Here is an 18,341-nt window from a genome sequence, read left to right as displayed (position 1 = left end):
ATTTTTCAAATATTTCCCTCCACACTGCGTAGTGCACAGTGTATGTCATAAAAATGGTTTTACTTTAAACAGACAAAGTAAAAATTATTTTTTTAAACATTTAGTGCACTGTTGGTGTAGTAGCATTAGTAGGGAATAGGGCACTATTTGGGACAGAGTCAACATTTTCCATTTACCAAAAATAGCGTTCATCATTACCATACTCAAAAAATGGTTCTGTACTGTGTATTTTATAGTATACTCAATTCTGACACGTTTAACTCTACTACACTCTCAAACGCTAGTTAAAGGCTAAGCACCAGCGATATGAAAGTGTCAAACAAATAAATACAGTGGAGTTTGAGTTCCTAACTTGTGTTTATTGATAGCCAGAAAACATGTTATTTCTTACTAATTGAAGGAATAAGGTTTAAAAGACCCCCCCCCCCCCAAACGGTGTTGGGAAACTCTAATAGGCGTCTTGCCTGTGACGTAGACGGTGGACAACACTCTAGAAGCTGCACTTAATTTAATGCAAAATGAGGAAAAGGTGTGTTGTTTTTGGCTGCAATCATTCAATGTACAGTGGGACATCTGTGAACAAATGGCCCAAAGATCCCAAAATATCCAGAAAATGGACTAAATTTGTCAACTTTAAACGGACACTTTGGAAAGGACCATCCGCTCACTCCGTTATCTGTAGCTCATTTCACTGGCGCTTTTCCAACAATATGGGCATGTAAGGACACCAACGAAAGGTGTTCAAGAGCCTCTGTAACATGGAGGTAAACAGGGTAAGGACACTCACTTCGCCTGTTTTAGTTGGTGTTAGTTAACGTTAGCTTGACTCGCTAAACTCGGTGTCTCAGATTATACTCGGCTACGTAGCTGCATTACGGAGGTTTATAGTGTCGGATGAATTCGAGTTCGACTTCGATCACATTTACAAGAATAACGGTACCTCTACATTTGAGTTTAGCTTATTACTAGGCCTATTATTGTCATGAATAATGTTGGTTATTTAGCTAGATACTGTCATAACAGTCAGTCATAACGGTGTTTTACCGCGGCGTTGTTCAGCTGTTGTCCACCAGTGACGTCACGGTCGCGTTCAAGAATTTCCGTAGCGAGCTCGGGTTTTTCCGTCAATTTAATAAAATTGTCAGTTTTAAAGCAAATTAAGCTGCTATTTTCATATTAATTCATACTTATATCTGTCAGTAACTACAATAATGTGGAATACTCATGGAGGTCCATTAAGTGGTGCTTAGCTTTTAAAAGTATTTAGTGAACAAAAGGTACACAGCTTGTGACGTGTATCATGATACACAGCATACTGTAAATTTGCTGACAAGTTCTAATTGCCAGGCTTACAGGAAAGACCAAATCCACATGAGGAAATCTTGTGTAAAAAAAATCTGTAACACACAGAAGACAGATTCCTTCTAAGAAGCTGGGGTTAAAGGTTAATAACTGTTAAAGATAGAGCAGTAAGAAACAGGAGATAGTGTCAAGGAACTAATGAACGTCCTTGGCATACATTTGTTCGTGTGTGCGTGTACACGCCCAAACTTGTTCTGAAATATTGCTGCGGGCTGCCAGATCAATCTGAGATATAGCAAAGTCTGACGTAATCTTAACTTAAATCAAAGATAAACAGCAGATCACTTAAAACATATCCATCTAACTCTTCCAAACTTCTGCTATCATCATTTTCTCTTCCAGAACTGGTTGTGAAAATGATTAGATTTATTTGCTCTAAACAGATACAATCACAGTTTGTGAAGTGCCCTGCTCCCGTTGGTCTGTTTCCTCAAACCTGATATACACACAGCTTCAATAACCTCCATGGAACCAACACTGCCGATTCAAAGGAATGCTCTGGAGGTCACAATGCCCAGTGCCAAGTGTCAGCTAGAGGCGTATAAAACCCCACAGCATTGGACTGAGCTCGTACACAACTTCAGAACTGTGTTCTCTGGGGTGATGCAGCTCCAATCAATTACTTGAGGATGAGCTGGAGTGTCGGATATGGCAGAACGCAATCAGATTCTCATGGCACTGTTCCAGCATCTAGTGAGGTCAGGTTGGCTGATGTTGGTTCTGAACAGAAACGGCACTTCAACTCGTCCCATCACCCCAGAGAACGCACAGGAGGCTATCATGACCTTAGACAACAGAAGAAACATCCCAGTGCAACTGATGAGAGGAAGAGAGGAAGCATTAGAATAAAAAAAGGCGTAAACACCAGTCATCAACCCACTTAAATACTACTCTTCAGCACAGCTGTTAAATAAAGCTCTTAAACACAGCCCATAACAGCACAGGCTAACTTCCATATCTGAAAAGCAATCTATGATGGTCTCAGGAGGCCAATTACACAATGAGTGAGTCGACTAACAGAGTCCACAGCAGCCTACGTGGAATAAAATGGATAGTTTTATCAAATAAAATGGAAAAACAAATACAAAACAGAACACCAGGGAAATGTCCTTCACTCCTGACTAATCATCTTTTAATAAAGAAATACGCTCGCTGTGTAAACCAAGTGTTTAAATCTAGAAGCAGAGATTTCTCACTGGTGTAATGACTCAAACAGCCCTCCTCAACCTCACAGATAAAACGTTATTCAACAACCAACAGCTAAAGGCTAAAAGAACCAAAAGGCTTAATTACTGGGTGTTAAAGATGGCAATAGAAAAGCATTAAAACAGCTGCACATGAGCATTTTGTCATTATGCCCAATGCAGCAGTCAGAAGGAGGGTATAAACCCCGCCACAAGAACTGGATTATAAAGCAGTGGAACTGTTCTCTGGAGTAACAGACCCTGCTTGGTTCAATAACCTGTCCTTCCTTGCATTTATGGAGGGAAATAAATGTGTTGCGTGATATGCACGAGAAACTATTACTTCATTATGATATCTCAGTGTTGTTTAGATTATTTTTTTAATTAGAATCTTCTAATTTGCTGGGTAATTGTTTCAGGAAGCTGTGAGGATTTTGGTGTGTTCTCCCTGTGTCTGTGTAGGTTTCCTCCGGGTGCTCCGGTTTCCTCCCACAGTCCAAAAACACACGTTGGTAGGTGGATTGGCAACTCAAAAGTGTCCGTAGGTGTGAGTGAATGTGTGAGTGTGTGTTGCCCTGTGAAGGACTGGCGCTCCCTCCAGGGCGTATTCCCGCCTTGCGCCCAATGATTCCAGGTAGGCTCTAGACCCACCACGACCCTGAATTGGGTTACAGATAATGAATGAATGAATGAATAATTTGCTGGGTAATTGTTTCAGGAAGCTGTGAGGAGTGTGGTGTGTTCTCTCTGTGTCTGCGTGGGTTTCCTCCGGGTGACTGTCTGTGAGGAGTGTGGTGTGTCCTCCCTGTGTCTGCGTTGGTTTCCTCCGGGTGACTGTCTGTGAGGAGTGTGGTGTGTTCTCCCTGTGTCTGCGTGGGTTTCCTCCGGGTGACTGTCTGTGAGGAGTGTGGTGTGTTCTCCCTGTGTCTGCGTGGGTTTCCTCCGGGTGACTGTCTGTGAGGAGTGTGGTGTGTCCTCCCTGTGTCTGCGTTGGTTTCCTCCGGGTGACTGTCTGTGAGGAGTGTGGTGCGTTCTCCCTGTGTCTGCGTGGGTTTCCTCCAGGTGACTGTCTGTGAGGAGTGTGGTGTGTTCTCCCTGTGTCTGCGTGGGTTTCCTCCGGGTGACTGTCTGTGAGGAGTGTGGTGTGTCCTCCCTGTGTCTGCGTTGGTTTCCTCCGGGTGACTGTCTGTGAGGAGTGTGGTGTGTTCTCCCTGTGTCTGCGTGGGTTTCCCCCGGGTGACTGTCTGTGAGGAGTGTGGTGTGTCCTCCCTGTGTCTGCGTTGGTTTCCTCCGGGTGACTGTCTGTGAGGAGTGTGGTGCGTTCTCCCTGTGTCTGCGTGGGTTTCCTCCGGGTGACTGTCTGTGAGGAGTGTGGTGTGTTCTCCCTGTGTCTGCGTGGGTTTCCTCCAGGTGACTGTCTGTGAGGAGTGTGGTGTGTTCTCCCTGTGTCTGCGTGGGTTTCCTCCGGGTGACTGTCTGTGAGGAGTGTGGTGTGTTCTCCCTGTGTCTGCGTGGGTTTCCTCCGGGTGACTGTCTGTGAGGAGTGTGGTGTGTTCTCCCAGTGTCTGCGTGGGTTTCCTCCGGGTGCTCCGGAGGAACTGGATAAGGGTTACAGAAAGAAAGGAAGAAACCGACCAGGTTTAATAAAGAACAATTACACTACAGTGCAGCTCAAACATAGAGGGAGATAGAAGACAAAATTGGAGCTGTGTGTGTGTGCATAGTGTGTGAACTGAATTCAACAGTGACGCTGTGTTTACATCACTGGATATAACTGTTAATACCTCACTAGACTCTGTAAAAAATAAAGAGTAATTACGGGATGAAGTTGTGGCCAAATTTTCACAGCACTAATATGGCTTTTGGTAAATAATCCCATTTAAAACAACACAAGTGGACCCCAGGGTGAAGAAATAAGTCCAATAATAATGAAGGATATAAACTCACTAAATAAATATTAAGTCAGCATTAGTGTAGTCGAGCTCTTGTCATTGTCATTTGGACACAATAAGGACACACAACTCTTCTTTGTTTGAAGTTTGGAACTGGGGGGTGGGGGTTTATTTAGAGGAAATATGCTTCCACTCAGGGTGTGCCCCCTGGTTGTTTACGTAGTCTTTCATCAGCCTTGTGCTGACGGCTGACGGAAACAAACATTTGACGCTGGAGAAGCCGGGGACTCTGGGAACTCCTTCAGCTTGGCCGTCTTCCCTGAGAAAAGGACATTCTGAACGAACTAATTCGGCCAAAGATTGTCTGGTCCTGAATCTGACCTTTGACCCGGATACAACCCAAAAGCAGAGTTGTGTTTAAAGGAACATGAAGTCATTTTGACCAAAATTGACTTCATACCATTTATGTTCCATAGAGTGGGTTGTGCACATGAGGATGGATATGTTTAGTACAGATATATCCAGGTCAATAGCTGTTTAAAGAAGAAACATAGGAGAGAATGACCTTTAAAACTCTCTCCATGTGACATTTCAAACGCAGTGTTCCTTATTTCTGAATTTAAAAAAACAATCTTTAATTGTAACAAAATATAACAACAGTTTTGTGTGGAGCATGGGTCAAATGTAGATGATGTCCCTGAGAATACCCCAAAGCATCTCAGGTCACTGTAAAGCACTGAAAAACAAAGAAAAGGATCAGCTGCAACTGAGACTAAATTCAACATGCTCAATATCAAATGTATTATATAAAGCTTCACAGCATTTGGGATGAGGTGGAGTGTCATCTATGATTCAGAACCTAAAAAGCAGTACCAGACACTTGAGTGGCTGAATGCAACCAAACCCTCACTGCAATGTCCCTACATCCAGTGTAAAGCCTTTCCACAAGAGCAGAGATTTACATCAGCAACTAGAGGACAAAAACTCCATCGATGCCATTCATTTCCAAAGAAGAACTGTCGGTAGACAAAGTGTCCACAAACGTTTGGCCTTTTAACTGCCAGTGTGCAGTTAAAAGATCTATTTGCCTAATGTGCTGAGTGGCAAACTGTACATAAATAATCCTCAACTCAGCTTACAGTGGAAAGCCCAGGCTAACTGAGGATGTTTTAACACTTTGGGGATCTTGCAGAAGTCATTCTAAAGCTTGATAAACAAATCAGCAGGTGCAGCCCTAAGCGGGGTGTGGCCAGGTTCAAACTGAAAATCCAGTGACGTATTCAGAGGACAGGTAGCATCCAGTGTGTGTTCCTGCTTTGCCCTCATGGCAGGGAGGACTCTAGACCCAATGCGACCCTGATCAGGATGTAGCAGTCATAGAATATGCATGAATAAATAAACGTGTATACCTACAGTATCAGCGCCAAGTTGGGTTTGGTTAAATCAGATCCCAAAATCTTGGGTATGGTTATTTCAAACCTCCTATCTACACATCACAGTTTCAAACCTCTTACAGTTCTCCAAAGCTGATGGCTATTTCACCAGATAAAGATTTACTATGCCGTGTAATCGTGTGATCAAACCTCAATCCAAAATCACTTCCAACTGACCGATCAATTGAGAGAAATAGCAAAGAGATATGTCGATATTACTGACCCGCAGCCATTGAAAACGCTTCAGAAAGCAACAGCATCGAGTTTGCAGAGGATTGCACCATCAAAAATGGCTCCCAACTGCGCAAAAATAATAGTGTGTAAAGTACAGTTCAGAGTACAGGAACACATTTGAAAAACTACCCAAACCAAGGTTAGCATTATGTAATATGGCTGTCAGTGTTTCAGCCACCTGTGAGTGTGTCTAACTGGTGGAAGACTCTAAATCTGTGTTATAACAGGAGTGGCAACGTAAACAGCCTGAAGCTAAAGCCAAGAAACTGATCCAAGACGTTAACACCTGTGGAAAGTGTGAAACCAAAGTGATCGCGACAAAGTACGTAAGGGTCTGAGAAACAAGGAATAACAGACGAGAAGCAAGAACTAGCCTAATTCAGCCTTGTTTCGTAGCATTTCCGCTGATGCAATGTGCCTTGTTAGCCATCAAAGTAAAAAAGACATTAGCACTTCTGTGAGCATTCTCCTGAGACATTTAACAAAGCTACATTTCCAGCAGCCTGAGAAGATGCTAGCAGGCTTCCAGTGCATCAAAGAGGCATTCGGTTTATTAATAGCATTGCTCTATGACCTACAGTACCACACTGTGGTCTAAAAGATACATATAAAGAAAAAGAATAAGAGAGAACATAAGTGTTGTACAATGAAGCTCGATTACAAGCCAGTGTCCAGCAAAAAAAAAAAAAAAGTGCCCACTCTGTGCCCACTCCTCTTGCAGGCCACACAAGCATGGATTGTTGCAGAAGATCACTGAAGACTCACTGTCACGGTGAAACGGTCACGTGACCGTGGACTTTGTGTTGGCCAAGACAGTCATGTGACCAGAGAGTGTGTTGGCTGGACACAAAAGGCAGCGATATGTCACGGTGACAATGAGACCAAAGGAGTGGTTAACAAAGGGCTCAGAGAGGCTCAGAGCTTCATGAGCTCACAGCCCAAGACCTTACAGTGATTCTACTCATTTTTATCTATATGGTAAAACAATAGTAAGTATTCTTTGAGTATGTATAATGGGAAATATAGGGCAATAAACGTTGCAGACGTCTGGTTCCTATTAATCAAGGAATAGGAATTTTGCGAGGAATTTGTCTTTTGTGGACTGGTGAACACATGAAGATGGAAATGTCAATAAGAAAACCAACAGTAAGTGATGGCCCTATCACCAAGAGATCGCAGGTTTGAATCCAGGTGATACAGGTCATCCAAAGGCAAAAGACCTAGAAAGCACAGTTGGTCTCCCAACATCACTAAAGCAGTGCTAAATAGCACAGGCAACTGTCAGCTGATGTGGCAGATCTGGCCAGTTTGCATTCTCCTCCAATATGCTCAAATGTTCAGTGACATTGCATCAGCGACAGTTTGAAATAAACCAATTCATCAATAAATTCTGGGGATGAACCTACTTTTTTAATAAATAAATAAATAAGAATAATAAACAAATGACACAAATGGGATACCAAGGCACATGACTCTGCAGAAAAACAGTTTAAATACACCAGAAAATGATCAACAATACATTCTATCCTGTGTTTTTTTTAAATAATAATAGAAAGACTACAGTACCTGTGGCCTGACAATGAAAAAAGTTCTGTTCCTCTTTTCTCACTGCCTCTCCCATGTCTGGTCATATCATATTACACATAACCTTCAATGTGAGGGCTCTCAAATTTCAAACATCCACTCCATTTGCTTAGTCTACACCCAGCTTTTCTCTAATCTGTTTTTCTTCATTTGTAAACACACTTTAGTCAATTTTAACTCAGAACCTGAACGATGATCATCAATATCATGCAAAACCTCATACCTCCTTGTTGTTGTTGTTGTTTGTTCACTATTTTACAACCTTCATTTGCTTTTACTGTATCACAACAAACTAAAACTGTAAAGTCCAAACTATATACAACAAACGTGTCACACTAGTTTCCTTCACAACTAGGTAGGTTTTATTCAGCACCAGTAAATAAATGAAACAACTGACTAAACATGCATTATTTTCAAGGCATTCTGATATACACAGCTGCTAGCTACACGCCAGTTTAATAGACACACCTACGCATTGGTCATTTTGCGTAAACTCTACTCTATATGTGCCCTTGGTAGGCTTGCAATTACAGACTCACTCTTGTTGCTGCACACCATTCATCAGTGGCCCATGCTGTGTCTCTAAGAAAAGGGGAGGTCCACTACTGAACAAGTTGTTGTAGAAGACCACTTTTAACACAGGAATGACACAAAAGTAGCCACAGTCACCTGGATAATAATCCTTGCTGTGAATAGCAGACCTATGATTGCACTTCATAATTTATGGAGAGGTGGAACCTGTGGAACCACAGACATTACAGCACAGCAGCACCGAGGAATCTACATACTCTGTTCTTCCAGTGTACAAAAAAAACAAGTCATAAAATATCACTCTAAAACATCTGTAAAGGCTTAACATCTGGCAGATGGTAGTTAGTTACTATTTAATACCGAGTGCCAACATCTTGCCGACTGAGGGGCAGATCTCTCACTTGATTTATATTGCCTTAATTGTTATATATTCTTAGTTAAACTTCAGCAAGATCAGCACAGCACTAACTATAACTTACTACTACTAGAAGTGGATTCATTCATTCATTCATTCATTGTCTGTAAGCACTTATCCAATTCAGGGCCACGGTGGTCTGGAGCCTACCTGGAATCACTGGGCACAAGGTGGGAACAAACACTGGAGGGGGCGCCAGTGCTTTAGTGGGTGACACACACTCATACATTCACTCACACCTACGGACACTTTTCAGTTGCCAATCCACCTACCAACGTATGTTTTGGAAACCGTGGGAGGAACTGTGGGAGGAAACCGGAGCACCCGGAGGAAACCCACACAGACACAGGGAAAACACACCACACTCCTCACAGACAGTCACCTGGAGGAAAACCACGCAGATACAGAGAGAACACACCACACTCCTCACGGACAATCACCCGGAGGAAACCCACGCAGACACAGGGAGAACACACCACACTTCTCACAGACAGTCACCCGGAGGAAACCCACGCAGACACAGGGAGAACACACCACACTTCTCACAGACAGTCACCCGGAGCGGGACTGCGACACCTACATGCTGCACCACCGTGCCACTTAGAAGTGAATTATTATCTTATTTTTAATCAGTTTGCAAGTGTGCAGCTTTAGCCAGTAACCTGGCTATAAATGAGTTTTATAGATGAGTTCATTTAGAAGACAATCAAACACATTGCATCATCCCCTCTCAAATAATAAAAAAGGACTGGAAGAACCTTAATTTCAATGAACAAATTCTAGAAATACTGATCTGAAATACATAATCATTGCTGAGCCCTATTCACACCTGCTCAACAAGCTACAGTGTTGTTATCCCTTCTGTGCTGAGAACGATTGACCATCCAGATAAATTAGAATTAGCAATGATCCTAAAATTAGAAATGCAGTGTTCCTCAGGTTAAGTCAGGAATCAGGTTGAGCTTTGAGTCACCAGAACACAATGGACAACAGAATTCCAGAGTCCCAGGCGCTCCCTCCAATGGCACGTCTGGGTTCCCGTGTTTTTAGCTTTATGCTAAATGTACACTGTGCACGTTGACAGTAATGACCTTAGTAGCCAAAACAAGTTCATGCTTAAAATCATTTAAAAGCTAATTCCAGACACACCTTAACAACACACAGCATAGTGAAGTATCTACCTTGGAGCAGTCAGTCAAACGTTACACCCTGCAGAATTATTTTCACTTTCTCCCAGACGCATAGACTGTAAAACAGAATCCTCAAAATCGGGTTCATTCACAACAGCGCATTAACAATAAACGGTTTGAATGTTCTTTTTGGACGTTCTCCCACATTCTTGCTGTTCATATCATGGACATTGAGTGCATTGACTTTTGCAGACATCAGCAAAGCATGCTTTGATACCTAACCACAGAGCGCACTCCACACATTTTACACAGCTTAAAGATTGACCAATCTAGGCCTATCTTTCCCTGGTCAAACTCTAATGCCAATAAAAAAGGCTGTGACTGCAATGTGACACCACTAGTAAAATAGTTAATAAATTGTGGATTATTTCAAAACTGAATGGCACACTTGCGAAGAACAACCGCCTTCCAGGACACAGAGCTCAGGCCTAGAGTGTGCAAACCTAATGATAATAATGCTCATTTTACACCATTCATCAAATACAGTAAACACAGCAGCCTGACAATGACAGGAAGTTTGAGCACAAAAACATTTCTCGAAAAATCTGTTAGGCTACATCTACACAACATCAGCTACAAAGATGTAGATTGTGTGATACTTACTTACCGCTTACCCATTTTTAAAGGTATTTTATTAATAAACTTAAAGAATAAATGCCATTCAAACATCCACCGTCTCAAAATAATATCTCGGTATATGGTGTTACCGTGGGGAGGGGGTTCAAGAGCGAGGACTTCTCGTCCAACATCGGTGTCTGACCTCACAAATGAGCTTCTGGAAGAATGGTCAAAACAAATCCTTCCTAAACCTTGAGGAAAGCCTTCCTAAAAGAGTTGAAGATGTTATACCTGCAAAGGGTGGGCCAACATCATTTTAAACTCTATGGATAAAGAATGGGATGCCAGTCAAGTTCATGAGCGCAAACTATTGGCAATATAGTGTACTTTCAGGATTAGCTAGGGTTAGCTACTCCAGGCAGAAGATTCAAGGTTATGGCCTATTTTAAACAAAAAGGAACTGTCAGGAATTGTATTTTTAGCTCTTCAAATGCTCCTGCTAGTGTATAATTAACTCATCTCTGGAATTAATTTGGAACAACCCAAAAGACAATCCAGTCATTTATCAGAATCGTGTGTGTAGCGAGTCCCAAAGTGAGGAACTCCACTGCACTGAGAATGGAACCACCATGGCCATGGTGCTATTGTTGAACAACCATGGAGATAGTGTTGAGGATGTCCAGAAACAGGAAAGGGGTCAATAGGGGGGGTTCCCACATGCAGAGATGATGGAATTTGCCAGAAAGTGTGTCCACCACCCAGGCCCCAGCAAGCTGATATGATCACAGCGTCTCTGAAGTTTCACTGGACTCCACCATGAGTACGGTGCAAGCTGGCAGGACTTCAGACAGTGTATCATACAGTGAGGGGAACCTGAGAAAACATGACTCAACACCAAGAGAAAGATAATGAATAAAGCAGTGGGTGAACTCTGAAAAACAGAACCAGCCGCCTCCACACAGTACTCTGCAACCTGAATCGCTCCAAAGCCAACAAACATGGTGTGGGCAACCAATTCTCCGATCTGGGCACAGGAACAAAACGAACACTTCGACTATTAAAAGACTTCATTCCAGTTCTTCAGTTTAAACACGTAGAGCACTTTATGCCTTGATCTACACAATGTAGGCTTTCTACGCAGAGACCACCCATCGGTTGTCATCAAAACAGCCTTTTAGAACAAGAGCTACCTTCCAGAGACTGATGAGAATAATATGTAACAGATTAGACATATATTGGACTGCGAGAAGCACAGAATTCAAACAACTTCTTTGCTGGTATGTAAAAGAAACACTGCAAAACACGCGTAGGTAGATGGATTACCTGTGTAAAATTGTCCTTAAGTGTGTATGTGGGTGTATACTGCCCTGTGATGGACTGGCATCCTGTCCAGGGTGTGTTCCTGCATGAGTCTGAAGCCAAACAACAACACAAGCAACCAGTAAATAACAGCAGTGAAAATCTCTGCAGCTAAAAGACCAAGCATAACTCCACACCTTCATTCATACTTCCTCTTGAGTGTTACACACAACTTTTAATCGTTTGGGTCATGCATGAGTCGGTAGTAGAGAGCGGGACAAAAGTCATCGACTGTATGATTTGGGTTACAAAAAGATTAACGTCCAAGGCCCTGGTTAGCCTCCACTCAGTGTAGCATAGCTGAGGCATGTAGCAGTAATGCATTTTCCATTCATGATTAACCAAAGTCATGGGGCCACCGAGTTTACAGGAGATGGACAAAAGGATGGAGACATCTTTACTACAACACACTTTTATTATTAACCACTCTAATTTAAAATGTACAGCTACTACAAATCACATTTTATATAGTTTCAAGCTGTTGGTAACTTGTTTCCTAGTGTCTCAATTCTAACGAATGCAGGTGTCTGTTAGTGCTCTCCTCCAAGCGTGTTGAGCTGTCCAATGTTTTTTTTACATGTCTAGAAAGTATCATGTGCTCGCATTTACCCGCCCACTTAGTGGTATAAAGTGATATGGAGAGACCTAGTGGGTGGAATTGTAAATGTTTAACACTGAGGAGAAACATTTGGTAAAAACACAATAATACTCCAGTAACTTTTAGGAGTTTTATATTTGTTTAAAATAAATAAATGAAGATACTGTATGCTCCAGTTCCCATTCCCTAAGCTTTACACTAGCTCATCGCTATATGCTGACATGTTTTACTCATGGTATAGAAACAATGAATCCTACAACAGAAGCCTTAAGTCACGTCTCGGTCATGAACTGCTGTGTAAGCTACACTGAGTCTAATCACAGTGTCCTAGAGAAGGTTGCTATAGTGACCACCGAGCAGAGGCCAGGCTCATTTGGATGTGGTCAGAGTTAAACAGAGTTTGAGAAGCAGGTGAACACACAACCTGATGACAGAAAGTACAACAGGCCTTTCCTCAGACAAATAGAAACAGACAGAGCCTTTGTTTATTGAACACTTCAAAAAAAACGCCACGTTAAAGGCTAAGCAGCAGCGATATGAAAGTGTCAAACAAAGAATTTGAGTTCCTAACTTGTGTTTATTGATAGTCAGAAAACATGTTATTTCTTACTAATTGAAGGAATAAGGTTTAAAAGACCGTTGGTCCCCCCCCCCAACGGTGTTGGGAAACTCTAATAGGCGTCTTGCCTGTGACGTAGATGGTGGACAACGACTCTAGAAGCTGCACTTAATTTAATGCAAAATGACGAAAAGGTGTGTTGTTTTTGGCTGCAATCATTCAATGTACAGTGGGACATCTGTGAACAAATGGCCCAAAGATCCCAAAATATCCAGAAAATGGACTAAATTTGTCCACTTTAAACGGGCACTTTGGAAAGGACCGTCCACTCACTCCGTTATCTGTAGCTCATTTCACTGGCGCTTTTCCAACAATATGGGCATGTAAGGACACCAACGAAAGGTGTTCAAGAGCCTCTGTAACATGGAGGTAAACAGGGTAAGGACACTCACTTCGCCTGTTTTAGTTGGTGTTAGTTAACGTTAGCACTCGGTGGCTCAGATTATACTCGGCTACGTAGCTGCATTACGGAGGTTTATAGTGTCGGATGAATTCGAGTTCGACTTCGATCACATTTACAAGAATAACGGTACCTCTACATTTGAGTTTAGCTTATTGCTAGGCTATTGTCATGAATAATGTTGGTTATTTAGCTAGATACTGTCATAACAGTCAGTCATAACGGTGTTTTACCGCGGCGTTGTTCAGCTGTTGTCCACCAGTGACGTCACGGTCGCGTTCAAGAATTTAATAAAATTGTCAGTTTTAAAGCAAATTAAGCTGCTATTTTCATTTTAATTCATACTTATATCTGTCAGTAACTACAATAATGTGAAATACTCATGGAGGTCCATTAAGTGGTGCTTAGCCTTTAAAGGTCTACACGGGGAGTTTTAGCTTCTGTGACATGTAAACACACTCGACTCAGACTGGCTGCTTCCAGGCTGAAACACTACCTATAACTTCAAGTAAAGTGCATAAGGGCCCAATAGTAATTACATAAGCAGCCTTTTAACTGTGAATAGGGAATCACAAGTGAGGAGTATTAACACATCTGGCTATTAGCAAATCACATCATCTCTCTTTGAAAAGGGTACAAACATATTCTGTTATGAACAAGGCACTACCTCCATAATGAACTGAAACCACGGAAATGTGACTACAGACCGATAGTGTCCTTTTTGAGCTTGATCCTACACGAATCACCAAGATCTTAGGTGTCACTTCTTGTTGAGAAAGAGGAGTAGGGCCGAGGGGGAGGAGTATAGTCCTTGAAACTGACATTTCTCAGGGTCACACTTCAAAACAAGGGCTATAAAATCATTGTGAATTAAAACCATGAAAACATTTTATCATCTTAGTTTCATGAAGTTTTGATGCATCCCTTCACTTCACAACAAGAATAAAACATCACTAGTAGTTTGCTGATGTCACGGAACTTGAATTTTGAACAAAATGCTGCCAAACGAGCAGCTGAATTCAGCCTCCAATCACAGAGAGTTAAGAGTGAGTGACAACATATGATTTTGGATTGTTTTGAACGTTTTTCACATTTCATAGCGGAAGATTATAATGTGCCAGTTCAGGCTTAATACTTAATACTCTCTCAAACATATAGAGGTGTCTAGGGGGGTCATAGGTTATGTGAATAATGAGAGTAAACTGGTGTTTTCTGAGGACTATTTTGGTTTATACCACTTTGCATGTACTTCCCCAGCATTGTCTCAGACACGAGGCAGCGTATCCATAACCACTTCATGTAATACATGTCTTACAGGTAGCATTTAAGGACATTAAAACCCCTCTATATGTCCTCTATACAATCCCAAATAAACAACAACAGCAGCGCAGCCAGGCGTGCCCCTTATGAACTCGACCTTGCGGGCAAACTGTGTTTTCAGTAGCAGACGTCCTCACAATTGTTGGCCTGCCTTCACAACAAACCAGTCTTCAGGCCAAACCGAGCAGGTGAGTCACAGTGTCTTGGTAACCGCACCTGTGGGCGTGTCGCTGTGGTCAAACAGGGAAAGGTGACACACCAGGCCTGACAGCCTCCGTAGCCCTCATGTTAAAATCACAAACACCGCTGTCTGAGGAAGGCAACACACACGCTGTAAAGTTGGCCCCAGGACAATGTCTCCAACGCGACTGTCATTTCACACCGCGCAAAAGGAGTAGGCTTACAGATTTTCTTGTTGAAAATGGTCCAAATGATTTCCAGGTTTATTCAGAGACTGATAACTTCACTACTACCTTAAAAACACAGTGTTCCTATAGACAAGCAGCGAAACAGACACACGGACGCAGAAAGGAAAGCTGTCATAAAGCACATCTCAGTTCTGCAAAATAAACAAGTGAGAGTGCACAGATAAATCTGGATTTATTTACACCACCTCTTTATTGAAACGTTCCATTCCACCTTAAACAGTGCCGTTGTTATATTACCATGCATGGCTATCAGAATGTGATTACTGTACTTCTTAAGGTGGAAAGGGAAGTTATATTATCTTGATGCATGTAGGTGGTTGCCTACTGCTATGGGTGTATTGCCACTAGTCCCTAGTGTGTGTGTGTGTGTATTCACTGCTACAGATGGGTTAAATGTGCAGTCCAAATTTCATGTTCCATTTTGTTTAGAATGTAACTGCTGCAAGAGTTATATCAGAGCCCTATTAAGAAGATTAAGTGCCAGAATGTAACAGCTCCAGCATTTAAGGTGGAAATGATCATTCTTTTAGGAAGCTTAGATGCCATAATATATATTTGTGTTTATTTACTGTCAGATTTCATTTATACATTTTGTCTCTGGGTTTTTGGCCAAATTTAACTGAACTGATATACAATAGAGTGTCAGGCGCCCTTTGCTCCACTGCTACTTTTACAGCAGCTTGAAGACACAGGAAGAGCAAATCCTGCTGTAATGACTTGCAATTCAGTGCAGCCATTAAAAAGCCATGTAAACTGCCAGGGCAAAGGTTGTGGCTCTGGAAGAAGGAAGTAAAGGAGTTGAATAAATCCAGAGTCACTGGAAGAGCAGTTTCATGATATTAAAGTGAAAGGAGGCCTTTGTCTAGACCATGGTTCACAACTAAGTACTTAACCAGATGTTCTTTGACAACTTCACACTGAATGTCTGGCCAGATGTTCCTGGACGACTACACACTTGACCGTGGATTTGGAACAGTTGGACACTTGAGCAGATCTGGGCTGACAGAAGAAAGGTTGCCAGATCTTCTTGCCACTAGACAGCGATCCAAAAACCCTCCATGCTGATGACATGAACACCTCTCAAGCACACTACTCAGGCAAAGGGAACTACTCCCAAGTTCACTACACGGTGTTAAGTCTGTGGGCCCTACTTGGATAAGAACTCGAGTCCCAAGTGCACTACTCTGCTAAAGAGGACTTATCCCAAGTGCACTATACTCAGGTGAACTCACCTAAAGGACACAACACTCGGGTTAAGTCGACTCATCTCAGAAACACTACTCAAGCGAAAAGAATAATGAAGCATTTATACAAAGATGTCCAAGTGCAAAACAAACAGCTCTAAGGAAGGCCTTGCTTGGAGATCAGCTCCGGCTCTCCAGTCTGCCTCCTACACACTCCAATGTGCAGGAACTAGGCACTTAACACAGGTTATGTGCATGTGTGTGTGTGTGTAACAGCTCGCCGGTTGTAGGCTGGACACAAGCGTGCTCAGTGATGGGGGAGGGAGAACTGCTGCTGCTGCTGCTTCAAAAACAACACAGAGGCATCAGCTGTGGCTGGGACCTAATCTCCTCCGCTACCGTGCACTCAACCCTGCTGCTCACAAGAGCGTGGGAACGAGCACATCCCTCTCTTGCTCCCTTTTCTCTTGTTTACTCTCCACGGTTTCTCTATTCCCTTCTCCTTTCTCTCTCCCTCTCTCATCTCCATCTCTCCCACTTCTCTCTCGTTTTCATCTCCCTTTTCTCTTGTATACTCTCAACTGTTTCTCTATTCCCTTCTCCTTTCTCATCTCCATCTCCCTTTTCTCTTGTATACTCTCAACTGTTTCTCTATCCCCTTCTCCTTTCTCTCTCCCTCTCTCATCTCCATCTCTCCCACTTCTCTCTCGTTTTCATCTCCCTTTTCTCTTGTATACTCTCAACTGTTTCTCTATTCCCTTCTCCTTTCTCTCTCTCTCTCATCTCCATCTCCCTTTTCTCTTGTATACTCTCAACTGTTTCTCTATTCCCTTCTCCTTTCTCTCTCCCTCTCTCATCTCCATCTCTCCCACTTCTCTCTCGTTTTCATCTCCCTTTTCTCTTGTATACTCTCAACTGTTTCTCTATTCCCTTCTCCTTTCTCATCTCCATCTCCCTTTTCTCTTGTATACTCTCAACTGTTTCTCTATCCCCTTCTCCTTTCTCTCTCCCTCTCTCATCTCCATCTCTCCCACTTCTCTCTCGTTTTCATCTCCCTTTTCTCTTGTATACTCTCAACTGTTTCTCTATCCCCTTCTCCTTTCTCTCTCATCTTCATCTCTCCCGTTTTCACCTCCTTCATCTCCCTTTTCTCTTGTATTCTCTATTCCTTTCCCTTTTTTTCTCTCATGTCCATCTTTCTCTGTTATGCTCCATCTGTCATCTCCATATTTCTCTACTCCTTTCTCCTCTCGTTCACTCTCTATTTCTCTTACAACCCCCATTTTCTCTTTCATACTCTCTCCCGTTTCTCCAGTTCTTTCTCCTCCCTCCCTCCTTCTCTTCATTTTCTCGTCTCTTCTCTCTCTAACACTTTCTCTGTCTCTCTCTGCAGCCATTGCCCTCGTCTCACAACACCGAAGCTGCTAGTGCTTGCTGCTGCACTATTTAAGGTGGAACGGACAATCCGAATGGAAAGCTGCTGACTGAGAAGCTCAATTCAGCCTCGTTAAAAAAACAAATACGCCAACAATTAAATATAAAAAACGGGCCTGTTTCTACCTGTTTACATCCAAACACACACCCCCTCGGGTAGTAACGGAGAAAAATAACGTCCACAGCTCGGGAACGCGCTTACCTCGGTCCACTTCTATCCGGCGAAATGTGCGCGAGCGCGGATTCACATTAACGTTGAGAGTTTGGGTTGTGTTTTGGCGGCGGAGGAGGAGAGGAGAGTCTCTGTCTGTCTGTCTCTCGCTCTCTCTTTTAGTCTCTCTCTCTTACTCCTCTTCCCGCAGCCGCCGCTCGGAGCCAACGGCCAAAGTCCTGGGCCAATGGAACAGCGTGACGTAACACGCGCGGGGCCGCGCAACCGGCGCGTTTGCGTCAGCAGCCGGGCACGCGCGCGCGCTCCCGCTCCCTGTGAACGAGTTCGCGTTTAAAGGGGCTCTTCGTCAAAATGTCTGCCTCTGAACAGTTACGGTGTAAATACTCGGAGTGTCTCCTTTCCTCAAAGAAAAGTCATTCGGTGTCCGTTGGAGGCTCCTTACCG

The 18,341-nt window shown here is 42.9% G+C and overlaps 1 protein-coding gene across 1 annotated transcript in view; it reads right to left on the bottom strand.

Moving 5' to 3' along the window:
* The window catches only part of myo6a (myosin VIa), a 126,894-nt gene extending 108,800 nt beyond the window's left edge, over positions 1-18,094 (bottom strand). The window contains 1 exon segment of the mRNA XM_066676814.1: positions 17,928-18,094. The gene's annotated coding sequence lies outside the window, so the exon portion shown is untranslated.
* Positions 18,095-18,341: the final 247 nt, after the last annotated feature.

Source organism: Hoplias malabaricus, chromosome 7 (assembly GCF_029633855.1).
Source record: "Hoplias malabaricus isolate fHopMal1 chromosome 7, fHopMal1.hap1, whole genome shotgun sequence".
Lineage (NCBI taxonomy): Eukaryota > Metazoa > Chordata > Actinopteri > Characiformes > Erythrinidae > Hoplias > Hoplias malabaricus.
This window is presented reverse-complemented; position numbering and strand designations above follow the sequence as displayed.